Source organism: Ruditapes philippinarum, unplaced genomic scaffold (genome assembly GCF_026571515.1).
Source record: "Ruditapes philippinarum isolate M1 unplaced genomic scaffold, ASM2657151v2 ctg8163_1_1_1_1, whole genome shotgun sequence".
Classification (NCBI taxonomy): Eukaryota; Metazoa; Mollusca; class Bivalvia; order Venerida; family Veneridae; genus Ruditapes; species Ruditapes philippinarum.
In genome coordinates this window covers 5,311-24,769 of record NW_026855783.1, presented here as the reverse complement: position 1 = coordinate 24,769, position 19,459 = coordinate 5,311, and the positions used below count along the sequence as shown (strand labels likewise).

General features: G+C 31.1%; 1 long non-coding RNA gene across 1 annotated transcript; it reads left to right on the top strand.

Annotated features, from left to right (window-relative positions):
• The first annotated feature begins 7,306 nt into the window (after positions 1 to 7,306).
• On the top strand, positions 7,307 to 12,511 carry LOC132744369 (uncharacterized). Its single transcript, XR_009627689.1, has 3 exons — positions 7,307 to 7,374; positions 9,174 to 9,233; positions 12,460 to 12,511. It is a non-coding gene; the product is annotated as an uncharacterized LOC132744369 (long non-coding RNA).
• The last annotated feature ends 6,948 nt before the right edge of the window (positions 12,512 to 19,459 follow it).

The window sequence follows — 19,459 nt, the reverse complement described above, 5'->3', positions numbered from 1 at the left end:
ATTAGCTACGCACGACACAAATTGAAAATGCAAATTTTTACTAAATCAAAGGCAATAACTCTGACACAACAGAATAAATCCACAATCGAAACCCCAAGTGCACAACTTCACATGCTGATCAACATTCCTGTTTTTTTTTCAAACACTCTTTAACCTATGTGCGACACAAGTTGAAAATTGCAAGTTTTAACTATGACAAAACAGAATAAACTCACAAGCGAAACCCAAGGTGCACAACTTTATATGATGAGCAACATTCCTGTAAAACTTCATGACTCTTGGTCAAATACTTTTTGAGCTATGTGCGACACAAGTTGAAAATTGCAAACTTTGACAAAGTCAAGAGCAATAACTCTGAAAAAATAGAAAAAATCCACAAGTAAAACATCGAGTGCACAAATTCACATACTGGGCAACATTTCTGTAAAGTTTCATGACTCAATACTTTTGAGCTATATGCGACACGAGTTTTAAATTGCAAATTTTCTAAATCAAGGGCAATAACTCTACAAATACAGAATAGATCCACACGCAAATATAACTACATATGATGACTAACATTCATGTTAAGTTTCATGACTCTAGGACAAATTCTTTTTAAGTTTCATGAGACACAGCATTAAAACGGACTTTTGGGGGAGGGGGCCATTAAGGAAGGAAGGACGGTCAGACAAGGGTAAATCTTAATTCCCCCCCCCCCAAAAAAAAATCAAAAAAATCGGGGCACAATAAATAAACCTGAAGTAGAATCATTCAATTTCAACGGCAGATGACTCGAAAAACCAAATCTGTGACCCCGAATCTTTCGTTCAAAGAAGATTTTCTAATAGCGAAATTTACTTAGCACACACAAAAAACAACAACAAAAAACAAACAAGCAAACGAACAAACATAAAAACAGTAAAATCAGGACATTTATTTCAATACTTATTACAAGAATTATTAATATTTCCTATAAAAATTATCATATGTTCCTGTATTATTTTGTTTTACTTTGAATTTCGGGTGCATGGTATTAAAAAGCAGCGAAGATATTTACTTGTTTCTAATTGATATTTTCCGATTTTATCTCAGATGTCTTATGGTCAAAGTGTTGCACTGTGTCTTGATTTTTTATTGTGTTTAGGCCACTGTTGATTTTTCGTTTCTCAGACCCGCCGACCCTAATGTTTGGCAAATATCAAAGAAAAATTAGAATTTGAAGAGTAAAAAACATTTAGACCGAAAATTCTATAGTCCCATTAAAATTCAGTGGTTCTTAAAGCAGAGCTTTTGCAATTGGAGCAACTTGAAACCTTCTTCACTTTGTCGGGTTGGGTCATAAAAGAGATAAGATCGTCCACTTTTTTATTTACAGCATACATGTAGGCCACGGATTATTTAATCTTTTACGCAGTCACTACATACTTTTATTATTACTATTTGACTACAATGAACACAATAAAATTAGTGACATAACATGCAGTGGCTTTGCTTTCATGACTGTTCTGCTGGGCGATGTGCCGTTATTTTTCTTGAATATCGATTTTGTGGTATGTGTTCATTAATTCTCTCATTTCTATAGAATTTACATGCGTACTTGTACCCACGTAGGGGAAAGTACAACTGTATTGATATTTTATTGTCTCCCATTATATATATAATTAGTAATCAATCATAAACTTATTCAAACCAAATTATTTTATCATGTCCTTCTTGTCCTTCTATGTTTGATACGAGTCTGGATCATATAATCTTATAGATTTTTCCATAGACTTACATTATGAGAAATGGTCTATAAAATACATTCAAATGATGTTTCGTGCTTAAGACGTGCTTTTAATAGGAGAATGAAGTGCCCAAGTTTAAACATAATCTTGCTATAAACATTCGGGGTAGCCACCCATTTGTTCTCAAAATCAATTCAAGAGGATAACTTCCACTCTCGCTCATTTTCATTAAAATTTTCTGTTGATCACAAGACTGGCATATACCTTTTTCAATGCAAAATAACCAAGTGAAAAATTACCCTAGATACTTATGAAATATTTCATTTTCGTAATATACAATACTGTGTTAGCTTCTTAATTAGTTTTTTTATACTGAAAACAACCCATTTTTATCCTATCACTTGATGTTACAATAAATCTTACAGGTTGCCCTGCAATTTTCCCCCATTCGCTGGCCATGCTACTATAGTCTGACCTATACCATTCCGTGGTAGTAGCAATAACCCAGATGAAATAATTACGTAGTATAAGTACTGTGCGAATATTCAAACCGTTCACATCGCAATTTAATTTTGTGACAAATGTGTTATTTCCAAAATATATATATAGAACATTTTATTAGTGATTTAATACTATTAAATTAAGATTTCATTTGGGAGACTCGTTTAGACCGATACTTTATTTAGTGACATAGATATTCGAATCCCCGAGAAAACACACGTATCATTATATTTTATCTTTGAAGGAAGAAAAGATTAAGGAGAAGACAGAAAGTAAAGAAAATAGGAAAAGAAATTCGAAGGAGAAAACAGCACAGAGAAAGGTTTGCACTATATCTAAAACACTAAACAGATACTAACTCTAATTACAATATAAAGTGTAAAATAAATTAATAATAAGATAATTAATGAAATATTGACCATATTGTCGGGAAATATATATCATAGATATAAAGAAATGTATCCAAAGATATTTCTGTCTGTTTTTCTTGTTAGCATATGGAATCTCAAGATAAATAAATTCGATGATTTTTACGATTTTCCATTGATACGTTATAGATTAAACAGAGACAAATGTGTACTTCAAGATAATCTGTTTTAAATTCCTCTGTCCGTTAGTCCGTTTGATTATAGCTACAAATACATGTTTATTTCAAAAAATTTGAGAACGGCAAATAAAACCATTGTTTTTCATAATTTTCAATTATTAAGCGTGGTTGTATTTATTTAAATATGTTAATGAAATATATACCATATTTTAGGGAAGAATGTTAACTTTAAGATAAATGAAAAATGCAATTAAAGATCTCTGTTTGTTTCTCCGTGCTAATATCTAGAAATGTATGATTTTTTTAAAAACTAGCGGCAAATAAAATCGATGTTTTTCATGAATCAAGACGTTATTTATTAAGGCATATTTATGAGATATTCAGGGATATTTTCTAAGACTTTTAAGACGTAAGGAAGTCGTCTGAAACTATAAACAACTTTGTCGAAAATAATATGTAAAATTTCGTTTCGAATCATGCTTACCGTTATTCGAAAATGATTCATAATATGATGTCAAATTTAGCGTAACAGAAAAATTATTAAAGCTTGCAAAACAGAGCAGACGGAATTCAAAGTTTTTTAACTATAACATCTATCTCTCATCTGTTTCTAAAGGAGGTCATTATGGGGTCAGGTAAACCATTAAATGACATAAGATACTCCGATAAACAATTGTTGCACTTTTAGACAGCTAGAGAAAGTCTGTTTTTGGAATAGACATAACTTTTAACCTAGTTTCATAATTGTTTTGTATCAAGATAAGAACTTAATCCGAAAAAAGCAGATGCACATGTTCTATATCGTTAGGTTATATTCATATTTATTGGGACAATTTATTCTAGATATACCAACAATTCTTTACCCATGTCTCCGCTTTACTTTTGTTTCTTAATTAGAGTTATTTCGATGTTTGAATTTAAAAAATAAGCCCAGATGCTTCCAAACGCTTTACACGATATTCAAACTTAATTTTCGGCTGTTGATTAGTTTCTTCCGTCGGTATATGAATGTTTTTAAACGGCCTAAACTGCGCTAGGATATGCATTACTTTTATAGATATAATTAGGAAATTCCTATATATGATATATAATAGTAAGTTAAAAACTGAATTACAATTAATTTAAGTAATGTTTGTGTTTATATTGAAATAAAACCCTGTGGACGATTTTACAATATATAACTACGTTAGAATACGGAATGCTTAAGAGTTATGGATATCAATAATGATATTTTATACATGAAATACGCACGGTGAAACATCAGTTTTGTGCTGTAAATTAATGTCATGTAGATGAAAAAACTTTTTTCTTGTTTATGTTACTTACACAAACAATTATAAAACTTTACCTAAATATTTTCTGTAATAACATTGTACCAAAATTTTCTTGACGCTTCTTCACTTTATGAATATGTTAGTGGGGCCTGAACTGCACATAGAATGCTTTGGCTTTACCTATATAATGGAAAAATTTATAGACAAAACAATTTTTTCTAATTGATATAATAAGGAATTACCAATGGTTTAAACAGTATCGATATTTGAAGTGGTGGCAAAATATGTCCAGACGCTTCCGAGCGCTATATGTTTGTCGTTTAGCGACATGAAATGCGCTTGGGTAGGATAGACGATAGAAAGCTTTTTGGCTTTCGATTAAATATCATAGACGAAAAACTTGTTTATGCCTAGGCAGCATCTGCGATACGGTTGCATAAAAGGATTCAACTGCGTGTGTATGTTACTTAAAGAATCTGATTGTTTAGACCAAATTCAGCCAAACTTGTCAGGATTGTTCCTCGGGTAAAAGGCTTCCAAAGATGTTCAAAGAATTTGATGCCATGAAAAAATCTGGTTGCCATGGCAACCAAAAATATATATAGAAAATCTTATTTTAGAACCACAAGGGTCAGACAATTGATATTTTACTTACGGTATTGGACCTCTACCAATATTTTCAAATATACCCTTCGGGTCAACATTGGCCCTCAATCCGGGAGTCATTGATTTTCGTAAAGTACATAGAGTAAAAACTTTTAAAGATCCTGCATTTTTGTAAGTTTTGTAATTGAGGTTGTATACCAGTCATACGTGGCATTATATATGTATATAATAATGCTAATACAACAATTTTGAAACATCGAAAATATGTAAAATATTTACTGCAAATATTTGTACATATTAAATGTAATTATAAGATTATATGCATTCATTTCTTATTGGAAAATTTACTTAGAATTTATAGAACACACATTTTATTACCTCCATTTATTTACATGAAATATCAAATTCCTTAATGTCTTTATAAATAATGCTTTTTGGAACTTAAAATATTGATAAATCTTAATTTGGGCTTCATATCTTTTTATATAAAACCATGAAAAAATGTGTTACAGGATCTTTAAGGATATTTTTGCCCGATTGTACAAGCTTAGAGCTTTGTTAATTGGTAAATTATATCATTCATAGGACTTCTACCAAAGTTGTTCAAGTTTAGTATCTTATGTCAAAATTTGGCCACCCTTTAGGGCATTGGTTTTCCTTATATCATGTATATGTTGTAAAAGCTTAAAAAATCTGCTTCTCTGGATTGAATTAGGCTAGATGTTAGATATTTTGAATGAAACATTTGGTAGTAGGTTGAAATTCGGTCATTGATTTTCATTATGTACATATAGTAAAAATTTTAAAAAAATCTTCTTGTCTTAGGTAAAAGGCTCAGAGCATTGGTACTTGACATATTATGTCGTCTACAGGGCCTCTACAAAAGTTTTTCTAAGCCTCGAGTGCCAAAATTGGCCCCACTAAGGGGGTCATAGGTTATCCCTATATGTATATAGTAAAAGCCTAAAAAACTTCTCCTTTGAATTGACAAAAGCTAGAAGTGAGATATTTGGCATGAAACATTGTGTTGTATACTTCTGAAAAGATTGTTCAAATTATAGTCCTAGGGTCAAAATTTGCCCATGTCACGGGTTGCCATTCATTATATATGTCTGAAAGTACAAACTCAAGAGCTGTGATATTTGGTATATGATCTCATTTATAGGTCCTCTATCAATGTTTTTCAAAATAGTGACAAAATTGGCCCTATCCCGGGGGTCATAGATTTTCTAAAAAATATATTATTATAATAAGTAAAAGCTATAAAATTCTTCTGTGAAATGACAAGTCGAAGAGTTGTGATATTTGGTATGAAACTTCAACTAGCGGACCTCTATCAGTTTTGTTGTAGACTTCTAACCAGATTGTTAAAATTATAGTTTTAAATGTAATGGACCTAAACGTAATTGAGCGTAAGAATGTATGAAAACTATTTTCCAGGGCCAGGACTTTTATCAGCTAATTTGATAAATTTATTCCTGTTTGTCAGGCTTTTAATGATTCCAGCATTTTTACCTAATAATCTAAGCTGTTTGTCGTTCTGAATAAAGCTGGGAATCGACTATAACTGTTCAATAAGTCCCGAGTTAAATTCAACTTATTTCCGGTTACTTGTCCACTTATGGTCCCTAGTACAAGAACTTCTTCTAATTTGTTTGAACTGCTTGTCTCTCAATTCACACTATAGCGAAGAAAAGTTCTTGTCTAAATACTCCTGAAAAGCAACCACAGAATCCAAAGAGCCACCTCTATCGCTGCCACGAGGTCGTCCTGCGTTTTCACTATAATTTTCCATTTTAGACAGAATATAAACATGTAAATGTAGCAATGCAATTTCCTTGAGTGATTTGAAATGCCTTTTATTACTTTATATATAAATCTGATACGCTTTGTTAATACACAAAAATATCATGCAAGAGAATCTGTACACAGATACTATATTACAATATATCTTAAAAGCTCTACCAAAAATAAATGCATATGAATTTCCGATTTGTATCGTCTTGTAAATGAAATATTGTAATATACTTATGAAAAACCATGCATAATTTCATTTTCCGTGTTTTCACTGTGAAAAAAAAACTTCACTGTAGCGAGACATATTTTCCGTATTTCATATTTGCAATTCTTCTAAATATAGCCAATTCAAAAAATTAAAGGGAAAGTCTTTCTGATCGCAAGGTAAAAAAACAGAGTCAAGTATGTAATAAACAGAAAATTCAAGTTTTTCCTCTATAAAATGTTTCACTAGTGGAGATATACTATATCTTGTGAAACAAAACGTGAATGTAGTTTCGTTGATGAAAAATTTCAAGTGATTTGCATTTGTATAGCTGCTTCCAGCACTTTTTTCTGACCCATAACTGTATTTCGAAAAGCGAGGTCTTCCCCGCAATGCTTTTTAATGCTAGACTTCTTTTATTGCAGTGTCTATTCTAGGAAGGGAATGGACAGGTTTCAAACATATTTTGACAATAACCCCCTTTTTCAGAGACAGGGGGAAAGTTTACATAGAGAAAGAAGGAAATAGATCAACAAATGTAATCAATTCTCACTTTCGATAGAAATCTCCCATGTTTTTCAAATCCTAGAATAGACTCTGTCATTGATTTTTAAAAAAAAAATTAAAGATGTTTCTCATTTAATTGAAGACACATTGTTTTTTCTTTCACAGATGAATACTTGCTCTATTGATGGAGAAATTTCCCTTTCTGGTGATGAAATTTTCAAAAAGATGGTAAGTTTTTCTCTTATATAATAACAACAACAATTATAATAACAATACTTTTTATAAATGGTCATGATGATGATATTTTATGGTTATATCTTATATGAATCAAACGCTAAAAGACAAATGTGTTTGGAGCAAAGGTGACAGACATAACAAACTGACACAGAATCACTTACACGTCCAGCAATATGATCAAATATAATTTCTTTATAATAGAAGATACTTCAATAAAGACTCATACGTAGTGCTCTCTTTTTAGACGAACTTTTAAATAGAAATATGGTTTAATATTCTAGAAAATTTGTTTAATTTAACTGAACTTAAAATTTATATTGAAAGCGAGACACAGGCAAAATTTTCATTTCTTCTATTTGAATTCTTTAAATATTGTATAAAATAAATGTCCTCGAAATGAATATTGTAACAAAACTTTTCTCCTTATAAAGAATTAAATGGTGGTTTTCCAACTTAACCCACGTGGGTCAGGTTAGCATTTAGATATCTCAACATTTATTACATTTATTATAGCATCAAATCGGCGGCTATTTGTCCCCTCTTTTGCCCATGTTACAACGGGACCAAAACCATGTTTAACATAGTCACGCGCTCTTGTTTTGACAAATGACAATTTGGTCTGTTTGCCAAAGAGTCATGCGCTCTTGTTATATTGAAATTATTTATTCGAGGGCCTCAATCGCATAACGGTAAGGAGCATTTAAGTAACTATGCCGGAAATACGGCGTATAGACATCGCCGCTAATCTTAGTTGTTGCCCTTTCTAAGAAACGGACAGTTGTCAATGTAAACAAATATCTGTGCTTCAGTTTATCCCTCCGATTAACTAACAAAACAAGATAACACAAAATTAGTATGAAAAAATGTTGTTTTATTGATGTTTATATTGATAAATGCTCTTCATATTTCCTTGAGAGAATTATGTTTAGTGCCTGATTTTATCGATGTACAGTAAACCTGTGTGCTTGAAAAAAAATCTGACGTCACTGATCTTTTTTCAAACGTCAATCTGAAATCATTCTAGGAATTTCTGAGGGTCATGTTTTGTATTAGGTAGAGTAATCTAATGTCTTTTTCTTGAGTTAATAAATCTCTAATGTTCGGATTTGTTAAATCAATTAAAATTTGAATTTCGTTCGGTTCTGAGCATTTGTATTTCCCAAGTTGTTGGCCCCGGAAAAATAAAACGCATACGTAAAACATGTAGAATTGGATAAATACCGTCGAAGCACAAGGATTTAATGAATGTGTTTTGTATTAAATAGACACTCTGTTTTAAAATTTTATGCTATAATAGCGTCAACGTTATTTCGTGTTAAAAAAATTCATAGTTTTCTATAATATAGGGTTAACGCACGTCTCCCGTGTTATAAAGTATGCAAAGTCCCATGGAACTGTTGGAGCATTCGCCCTACAAGGCTCGGGCACCAACCGTTCCTCGAGACTCTGCAGACGTTATAACACGGGAAAACGTGCGTAACCCTATATTTTAGAAAACTATGAATTTTTTTTAAGTGCATGTAAAATGAATGATTAAGACTTATTTCAATCTAACAATATCAACAATATCTGTTATTGAGTTTTTTTCTAGTTAAATGAATTGTTTAAAAACTACTCTGTGACTCTGTCGAAGTTAATCATAATTTCATCAAAGATACAGAATGATATAATTACGCTTAAAGCCCAAATTATATAGAACTTATACAGAAATTCATGCTAGGACCTTTAAAAATGTCATTTTTCGCATGATTTGAGAAAATAAGATTAATTTTATATTTTTGTCATTCAAGGTTGACTTTGAAAATGGACTACACAAAAATAATTGCATCCAATTTTTAGAATCCACCGAGGTAAGTTCTGCACATCAATATTATATCTTAGCTGAATTGACATTTAAAAGCCTTCGTAAATGAAATGTCGTAATTTGTAACGTCACACGTCATGATAATCCCTTTTCCTGAGGTACTTGTTTCCTGAAGAAAAAAAACCCAGCTTATCACAGTATATGAGATTGTAACTGTACAATAAATCATTAGTATTTTTCTTTTGCGTCTTCTTATTAGCTCACCAGAGCCGAAGGCTCATGGTGAGCTATTAGTATCAAAGGGGAACTCCGGCGTCCGTCGTCCGTCGTCATGCGTCAACAATCGTCTTCTTCTCTGAAACTGCTATGTAGATTTACATAAAATTTGGTCCTTAGCATCCTTGTGACAGTAACACTAAAATTGGCTCAAGTCATTTCAATCGGCCCCTTTTAGGGGTTAACAGAGCTAAAAAAAGAAAAACATTTAAATATGTTCTTCTACAGAACTAATTGATGGATGATCACCATTTTTGTCTGTAGCATTTTTGGGTAGTCTTTTATTAAGTTTGTTAATATTTATTTGAATGGCCCCTTTTAGAGGCCGTTATAGCTAAAATAGACATACCTTTAAGCGTTTTCTTCTACAGAACAAAATTGATGGATGATCACCAAACTTTGTCTGTAACATTCTTGGGTAGTCTTTTATCAAGTTTGTTCATATTAATTTGATTGGCCCCTTTCGGGAATCTCTAGAGCTAGAAATAGAGAAAAAACCTTTAGATATCTTCTTCTACATAACTAATTGATGGATGATCACCAAACTTTGTCTGTATCATTCTTGGGTAGTCTTTTATCAAGTTTGCTCATTTATTAATTTGAGTGGCCCCTTATAGGGGCCGCTATAGCTAAAAATAGAAATACCTTTAAATGTCTGCTTCTACAGCACTAATTGGTGGATGATCACCAATTTTTTTCTGTAGCATTCTTGGGTAGTCTTTTATCATGTGTGCTCATATTAATTTGATTGGCCCCTTTAAGGGGTCTCTAGGGCTAAAAATAGGAAAATCGTTAGACATCTTCTTCTACAGAACTAATTGATAAATGATCACCAAACTTTGTCTGTAGCATTCTTGGGTAGTCTTTTATCAAGTTTGCTCATATAAATACCGCTATAGCTAAAGACAGAAATACCTTAAAACGTCTGCTTTTACATATCTAATTGATGGATGATCACCAAATTTTGTTTGTAGCATTCTTTGGTAGTCTTTATCAAATTTGCTCAAATTCATTTGATAAGTCCCTTTTACGGGCCGCTATAGCTAAAAATAGAAAATACATTTGAACATCACTTCCTACTGAAATAATTGATGGATGATCACCAAACTTTGTCTGTTGCATTTTTATGTAGTCTTTTATCAAGTTTGCTCATATTAATTTGATTGGCCCCTATTAGGAACAACTATAGCTGAAATTCCCCAGGCCATGGCATTTCTTCAAATTATAGTTTAATAATGAAAGGAAAATTACTCATGTTGGAATGTTTCCATATATGTGTACATACATACATGTGAACTTTCCCAATTTGAGCTGGAGACACCCTCTTTCTCCTATCAAATTTTTAAATATTTTCTTAGAATAAGGGGTGTTTAAAAAATATAAAGAAGTCTCCCTCTTTTTCATTTCAAAATATCCTACTATGTCTATTGTCAATTAAAAAATCTCCCTCTTTTTGAAGTTAATTTTCCCTCTTGAAAAATTTTATGCATAAAAAAGATTGAATGTCATATTGGCATGACCTGTTTGCTTTAGAAATGATTTGAGGTCATGTGTTTTGTATCTTTCTGTTTGTGGGCATTGCATCATTCTATTAATCATTCTACAGATTCATTTGAAGGTCAATGTAGAGAAATTTCCCTAGGAAATGAAATAAACCCTAAATAAATATTACATTTGTTTTTTCGTACCTTACTTTCTTGGAGAAATCACATTTCAATAAATATTGGGACATACTGTTGAACCTGATGTTTCATGTGCATGGGATATTGTCACTGTGTGACAGATAGGTGATTGTTTTTCACTGAGACTCATTTACAGTATCTGTTGTATTCTATGAGAATATAATAATAATATAAAGAATATCCTGATCGATAGACCTGTAAGTTAAATGTTAATAAATTTGAATTTATTTTTCATAAATGTAGATATGGCTAAAATTATTTTTCATCTTATTTTACTTTATAATCTTTTGTAACTTAGCAGTTTACATTAAGGAACACAACTTAAGTTTAAGTGAACTCATGTCAACTTTAGAAGTATGTCTTGTTTGTCTTAATGTAATTTGTCATTTTTTATTCTTTGTGCTATTTTAGTATCAGTTTCGATAATTTCTATTCAGAATCACATTTTGCAAACTTGGTTATCACTTGTTGAAAGTAATTTTGCAATGTATGTAAAGTTGTTTTCATGTTCACTGAATACCTTTCATCAAAACAACCTTTTGCCTTTTTCCTCTATGTAGTTAAAGTTACCATTTTTCCCATTTCTATTAGAGAGTAAGATATTAACCTGAAATGTTTATATTCTGGTCGAGTTGACTAGTATACCTATGTTATCTAAAATAAATATTGACCGGTGATGTCATCCTGACAAACAGCATACATGTATATCTAAAAACTGAGATTATTTTATTATCTAATTTTTAAGGCAAAATTTATCACAAATTAATGGATGGATGATCACTAAACTTGGTTCCTATCATTTTTACTATAAAGAAAAAACAATCAGTGTCGTGTCAGGAAACCTTATAACTAGAGAGTCAAGTTGAAGTTGACCTGGACTTGTCTTTCTTCAAGTTGATTTGAAAAAAAATTCTATAATCACTGAAAAACAGTTGCTGCGGGTGAGCGATTCAGGGCCACCATTGCCCTTTTGTTTTATAAGTTGACACAGTTTCAACTTGATGAATTTTGTGTGCAGCATTTTCCTACACAAAACCCTTGATAATCCTTTAAACAAATCGAAAAAAAAAACACTTTTACCTCGTCAAGAATGTCTCAATAAGTTTTGATAGAAATACAATTTGCTTTCTGACGTAATTCAAGAACTTATAATTATAAATAATTCATTAATCATTATATTTACTTTGGTTCAAACTTTCATTTGGATTTCGCTGGAACTGTTAAATCATTTTGCGTTTTCACACTATTTCGAGTTTTAAGTTAACTGAACTTTTTTTGCTTTAACTATAATACTTTTATTATTTTTGTCCTCAGGAACAAAGGCATGAAGAGCCAAATTTACGTCTGAAATTCTTAAAGAAACAGGTAGGGCATCAACTTACTTTTCCTTTTTTATGAAAAAAGATTAATGAGTAAGCTTCAATGTAACACCAATAAAGATATAAACTAATTCAGTGTAATATTTTTAAACAACTGAATTTTTAAAATGCTTTGATGATCCCAGACAGTTAACATATTTGAAACGAATGATAGCCATCCAAAGCATGTCATGTTGACCGATAACAGTTGACTTAGCCTTTTTCTGCACAAATTTTCATTTCATTTTAAATTTATTCTTAAAATTGTTTATGTTCCCCTTTACCTATTTATCTAAAAGGCTCAATACAGTCTGCCATTTTTATCATCAGATGAAGTCTGTTTCAGGATGAATGCTCGTGTTCTGAGAAATTCTTAGAACAAGTGATAGGTATTTCGAACACGATTCCAGAAACAAAGGTATACTCTTATTTATTTTTGAGTAGTTTTTGTTGAACGATTAGAAAGTATCACATCGAAAGTTTATGTTCAGCGACATAACAATAATTTTAAAAATGCCGGTCTTTATATAGAACAATACAAAGAGGGATATGAAATTTGTCTTGACATGTTTTAACGTCAATAAAAAGCATATAACTAGAAAGTTAGTGTCCGAGTCCCTGAGTGTCAAGACGGATCTGGGATTTAAAAAAAATCAATTTCTATAACAATAGCTAAAAACATCAGTTATGTTTATTTTCACCTTGAATGGGTTGTTTATATCAAATGTTATCAACACCTTATGGTCACATCTAAAACATACTGATCAACATGCGATTTAAGCTTAGAAACAGTCCTTACTTATGCATTTGGAATTACATAGATTTAAACATATTTTACATTTTATAAAATATACAAAGCATCACATCTGAGGGACAAGTGAAATACACAAATCAACTATTATTATAACTATAATCACCTCCTTTCTACGACATCATTAACTATTAACTGCAATGTCTTTCTATAAATAGATAATTAAAGCAGAACGTTGACTTAATATATAAATGTCATTCTAAAACTCATACTACAAATTTCACAATCAATCAACTGCACAAAAATATGTCAGAATCACAATAATACAATTCTTATTATATAAGATAAGGCATTTAACAACAGTCAGACTTGATACATACCTTCGGTTCTTTTTCTCTAGATATTGTTTTGAAGACAATTTCAATCTTTAAATTTCAAAGAACGAATTTTTTTAGCTCGACTTAAAAAAAAAGGAAATAAAAATAGAGGTATTGTTACAATTGTGTCGTCGCCGTTGCCGTCAGCAAACCTATCATAACTTGTCAAATTATTTTTGTATTGTCTTCATACTTGGCCACAACAACACTTTGGACAAAATCTTAGACAAGACTTAATTTGACCTTTATTCTTAAATGACATTGACCTTTATCTTAAATGTAAGAACCGTCGAGTATATCAAACCCAAATTGACATTGGCTCATGTATGACCTTGAAGTTCAAACTATTGAATTTCCAATGATTATTGCTATAATTGGCTTAAACTTTGTAATTAACCAATGGATTCTTTTCATCCTTGGGCAAACAACTTTTTGGACAATGTTTTCTTAAAGGTTTAACTGACATTTTCATTGAGCTTTAAATGACATTCACAACAAGGTCAAATTATCGAAGTTTGGTTAAGTTGCCATAAATATGTTATTCATGTAGGATTTGATTCTTTTGTGGACAAAACAACTCTTGTGACTACACCTACATGTTGAATCATACCGATATAACATTGACTTTTACTTGATTAACGAATTTTGATTACATTTTCTAAACTTTGACATTCATTTATGGAAAAAAATTCATACTTGGACAAAACAACACTAAGAAAAAGAATAAACACTTTATTTTTCTTTCTTTTCTTTTTCCAGATTTTTTAAGCGATTATTTTTTGCTTATTTACAAGTTAAACAAGTCAAGCGTTGCCCCAACCTTCTAGAGGCATGCTGTTTTAAACAACGTCCAATCTCGTTTTACAAGTACAGAAAATTAATTCTTCAAGATAAATATCAAGTTAATTATTTATATATTGTTTTCAGCTTGTTGATTTATATAAAGATGCAAAGGTGCGAAATTATATCTGTGATGAAAAACATTGCAATGACGAAAATATCGTGTTTCGATTGGTGTTACATCTCCAACATATATGTATGGAAAAAGGCTTTAAAATTCTACGAAGGTATTGTTTTCAAAACATGTCGCGGCTGAGAACTTTATGCTTATTTTTACATAGAGATTTGATGCTTTAACAAAATTACAGCTGTTATTTGTACGAAAAGTATCGAGTAAATCCCTAGAAGTGTCATCAGCATAACCTATATCACGTTACGATTCCAAAACACTGACTGTTGAGTTTGAAAGTTTCGATCCCGAACCTATTGCCATGACGTATTTTCTTATCATCTTTGATTTTGCTGGCGATTTCAACCGACTCATTTTCAGCAACTGTATCCATGACGCCAGGGCTTTAATTAGGTAATATGTTAAGCTTATACCTCTGAGTCAGGTTTTCTCGGCAACTTTTTCTTATGATCTACGATGTTTGTCGTTCTTAATAATACTGGAAACCGACACTAACTGTTCAATTTGTCCCGAGTTAAATTCAAACACATTCGGTCACTTGTCAACTTAAAGTCAGCACAAGAACTTTCTGGTCCTTAGACACTGATTTATTATCTCTCATTTTACTCAAATGGATACAGATAGGATAAACTTTTAAAATGTAAGAATATTTATTTAACAGTAAGAACAAATATTTAAAAATAATTATACCTTTAACATCTATTAATATTCATTTAAAAAAACTATAAATCTACTTTTCACAATTTCCATTATTCTCAATAAATATTTCTGTTAAATTATCTGATTCTATTTTATGCTCTAATATTCTTTAATCAATGTTCTAAACTTTCAGTATCTTATACTGATTTTCCACCCCAAAAATCAACTTATTCATCTCTGAATTCTCAGAACCAATTTAACTCACATTCTAAAACATGCTCTATTGATACTAAAAGAATTCTGCCAGAATTGGCAGAATTTGGCAGACAGTGTGATGTCATAAATAATAATGGCAGGATTAAGCAGAATGCTTCATAAATACATACAAGCATATTCAGATATTATCTTTGAAGTTTGCAAAGTACAATTAAACTGGAAATACAAAATATAAGATCAAATAGAATAAAAGCAATTACATAAGATATGACATGCTCTGAAAACATCATCAGTCAGCTGTAAAAACCCAATGTTGACAAACAAGGGAAACGCCCACGAAAATTAATGACGTAAAACGCATAATTCATTGACGTAATACACATAAAAATTCCGGGTACACATAAATGTTGTTAACATGTTGGTAACTCACAATCAGACAAATTATCCAATATCTTTAGAAATTGAAGTTAACAGTAGATAACAATTATAAACAGACATACAAAAATGTGGATAAAGTCTACCACTAAAAGGTAATTCAATCTTTAAGATAAACATCACTTTCATTAAAAATATTGTAAACAATACCCCGCCCACTTTAAAATCATTATGTAGTAAAAAGTAGTTTACAAGACAAATACTCAATTAAAGAATAAAGTGAGCAGAAGAATTATTAGATCACTTGATGCCTGCACTATCGCTGCCACGTGGCTGTCGTCCTGTGTTTTCGCTATCACTATCCATGAATGAAAATAAACACGTGAAGGAAGCAAAGAATGAAATTACCTCGAGTAATTGGAAATGCCTTTCAATACTTTATATAGAAATCTGATACGCTTAGTTTATGCACGAAGATACGAAGATATTGTGCAAGACACTCTGTGAACAGTTACGATATTACAACATACCTAAATCGCTCGACCAAGAAAATACATATGTGTTGGGTTGTTAATGTTTATCAATATAGCGTAAAACATGTGATAATTACCTCGATTAAAGTGGCATAATGTCCATCAAAGTGTTAATGATTAGTGTTGAGATAATAGTTAAAAAAACTGTTTGAAATCCTGTTCTGTACTTCGCCAGAATTATCAATTATGACTCTATGAAAATTTTATCAATATTCTTCAAAAGGGATCTATAACGTTATAAATTTCGCTGTTTTTTTTAAGATTTATGTTTTAAGCAAAATTTTTTTGTTAAATACTAGCTATTTTTATAATAAGTATATTTGTTATTTGTCAATGACCCATTAAAAAGTCAATCTTTTGAAATAAATGAAATAGCTTATAGGAAATAAGTCATTTAACGTTTTATAGATTCTCAGCAAATATTTTTTTTCTTTTTAGAGCGCTCCAGATTGGAGGTATGTTTAACCTTTTATTTTAAAACCAAGTAAGTATGGTCGGTTCTTTAAATAAAATGACTTCCGATTAGATTTCGTTTGACCAAAAGAATCTAAGGCAAGTAAAAACACTATGATGTTAGTAGGAACAATCGGAATGTATTTTCTTGCTACATTTGTGTCAAAAGTTATGTGACAAAAGTTATGAATTAATTGCTTTAACATTCACCAAATTGAATTTGACTATGATCGCAATTGTTTCACTCGTGATATATTCTTTGAGTTATTCTGAATATAGAAATATGATGGCACTTTTTATTCAGAAATCAGCATGACCCTCACGCACAAAATTAATCTATAACTTACAATAAAAAAAATGTATATTATCTGGATGAGTTGAATTTCCCGATTTAATACATACTTTAATGAAATATTGAGAAATATTGATGAAATTAAATGCATATTTTCATTTCCTTATATTCACTGTAGAAATATATATTGTTCGCCCATTTTAACATAATTTCCGTAATTTTATGGTGTCGTTCTTCTAAATTCAGCCAATGAACAAAACTAGGGAAATAGAGAGAAATAAAGAATCTATAAAAAAACGCACAAAACGACAAAATTGAAAATGTAGCAGGTTTGGTTTTATTGAGCCTGTTCGTGGACGGTAATGAAAAGTGCAAGTTACCGTCCACGCCCAATAGCAACGGCTTAAGCAGTATTCAACATTTAATACTTTTTTAACATCGGAAATTCAAGACATCCGCAGATGTGTTTATATGGCGGTTATCATGGAACCTTCGATGCGACACTTCCGTGCCAGTCTATGAAATGGGGCATATGGCCCCTAAGTAAAAAAGAACGCTTGTGCCCTAAACGAGAAAACAATGCGCGGAACTAAATAAAATATAATTATGAAAGGGGATCAGATGATATGAACCCGGCATATCACAGACAATACGTCAAAAGATAATTTTAAAAAGCAGGCCATATATCCTTAGAGTTATTTAACAGTATTCAAATAATGGATATTGGAAATACCAAGCATGAAAATAACCGAATAGAAAGAGCTAAAATACCACAAGCACAACACTAATGTCGTGCTTAACGATATCTAAGGATCGGAAATATAACATCCCTGATTGAATGAACGTTTAAAAGTCTTTCAGATCGTAAGCTTAAAAAAGAGAAAAGTATATAATAAACTGAAAATTCATTTTTATACTATAAAAATATCGGGGATAACGTGCATGAAAATAATCCTTATATCCTATGTATTGTGAAACAAAACGAGAATGTACTTTCGTTGATGAAAAATTACTATCAAGTTATTTTCTTTTGTATAGTTTTTCCAGTGCTCCAATTTTTAAAACCCATTTATTTATATCGAAAAGTGAGGTCTTTCCCGCAATGCTAGACAGCTAATATTTAGTTTAAAAATGTTACTCAAAGAAGTATTGCCTTTCTTTCAGAGCTCTCTGGTTATGGTGAAATCTTCGACTGCTTTGTGAGTGTTACACCTTATATCGTCTTATACAATAACAACAATAATAATATTATTGCAATAATAATATTATTGCTATAAATGATGATCATCATGATGATATTTTATAAAAATCAAATGCTTAAGTACAGGGGCCGTATTCACAACTGATCTTAAGTTAATTTTTTGACTTAAATATAAGATTTTTCTTATATTTTTATAAATTTTCTTATATTTAAGATAAGAATCTGCAATTCACTAAAGTGGTATTCACAACTGTTTTTATCTTAAATTTTATCTTAAGATGGACAATTTTTGTCTTAAATATAAGTCGGCTACTATCCTATCTTAAAGTTAAGAAATTTCTTTACTTGGCAGTAAATCATTCTAAAAATGGCGGACGGTAAATCGTCGATTCGATTGAAAACTTGCGTTTTTACTAGTATTAGATATATCATTGAGGTAATCAACGTCAATAATTACAGCAATAATGATTTCGTTTGAAGAAATTTATACACGCGATATATGTGGGAAAAACAAGGCAGTTAAATCGGCAAAAATTGAAAACGCAAAGGAGACGCTCATTTCACAAACCGGAGAATGATCGTCAGTTTCTTGCTGGTAAGTGCTTATAAAGAAAATATTTGTGCAAAAGAAAATGTAAAATGTAGGTTTGTGTGTTGTTCTTAGAGAAAAACATAACCGCTAAAGGTCAGACACTCACATTGATATTTCCATAGACTTACATTATAAGAAATGGTCCCTAATCCTACCTTAAAATTGAGTTTTCATACTAAAGAGGTGATATTTCTAGCAGAATGAAATGCCCGACACATAAAAATGTTCCTGTTATATAGGGGTAGTCAACCATTTTTTTTTTTGCAAAATGACTTCAAAGAGGATTACCCCCCCCCCCCCCCATTTCATTGAAATTTTCTGCTGATCACAGGACTGACATGCACTTTTTATAAATGCAAATATCAAAGTCAAAATTATCATAGAGACTCATGAAATATTTCATTTTCTTCAGAAAATAATGTAGTGTTACTTTCTAAATGAGTTTTTTATACTTAAAAAATACCCCATTTTTATCCAATCACCTCATGCATAAATTGAATCATATGGTTTTCCCTGCATTTTTTTTTTCAGCCAATCGCTGGCCATGTTACAATGCG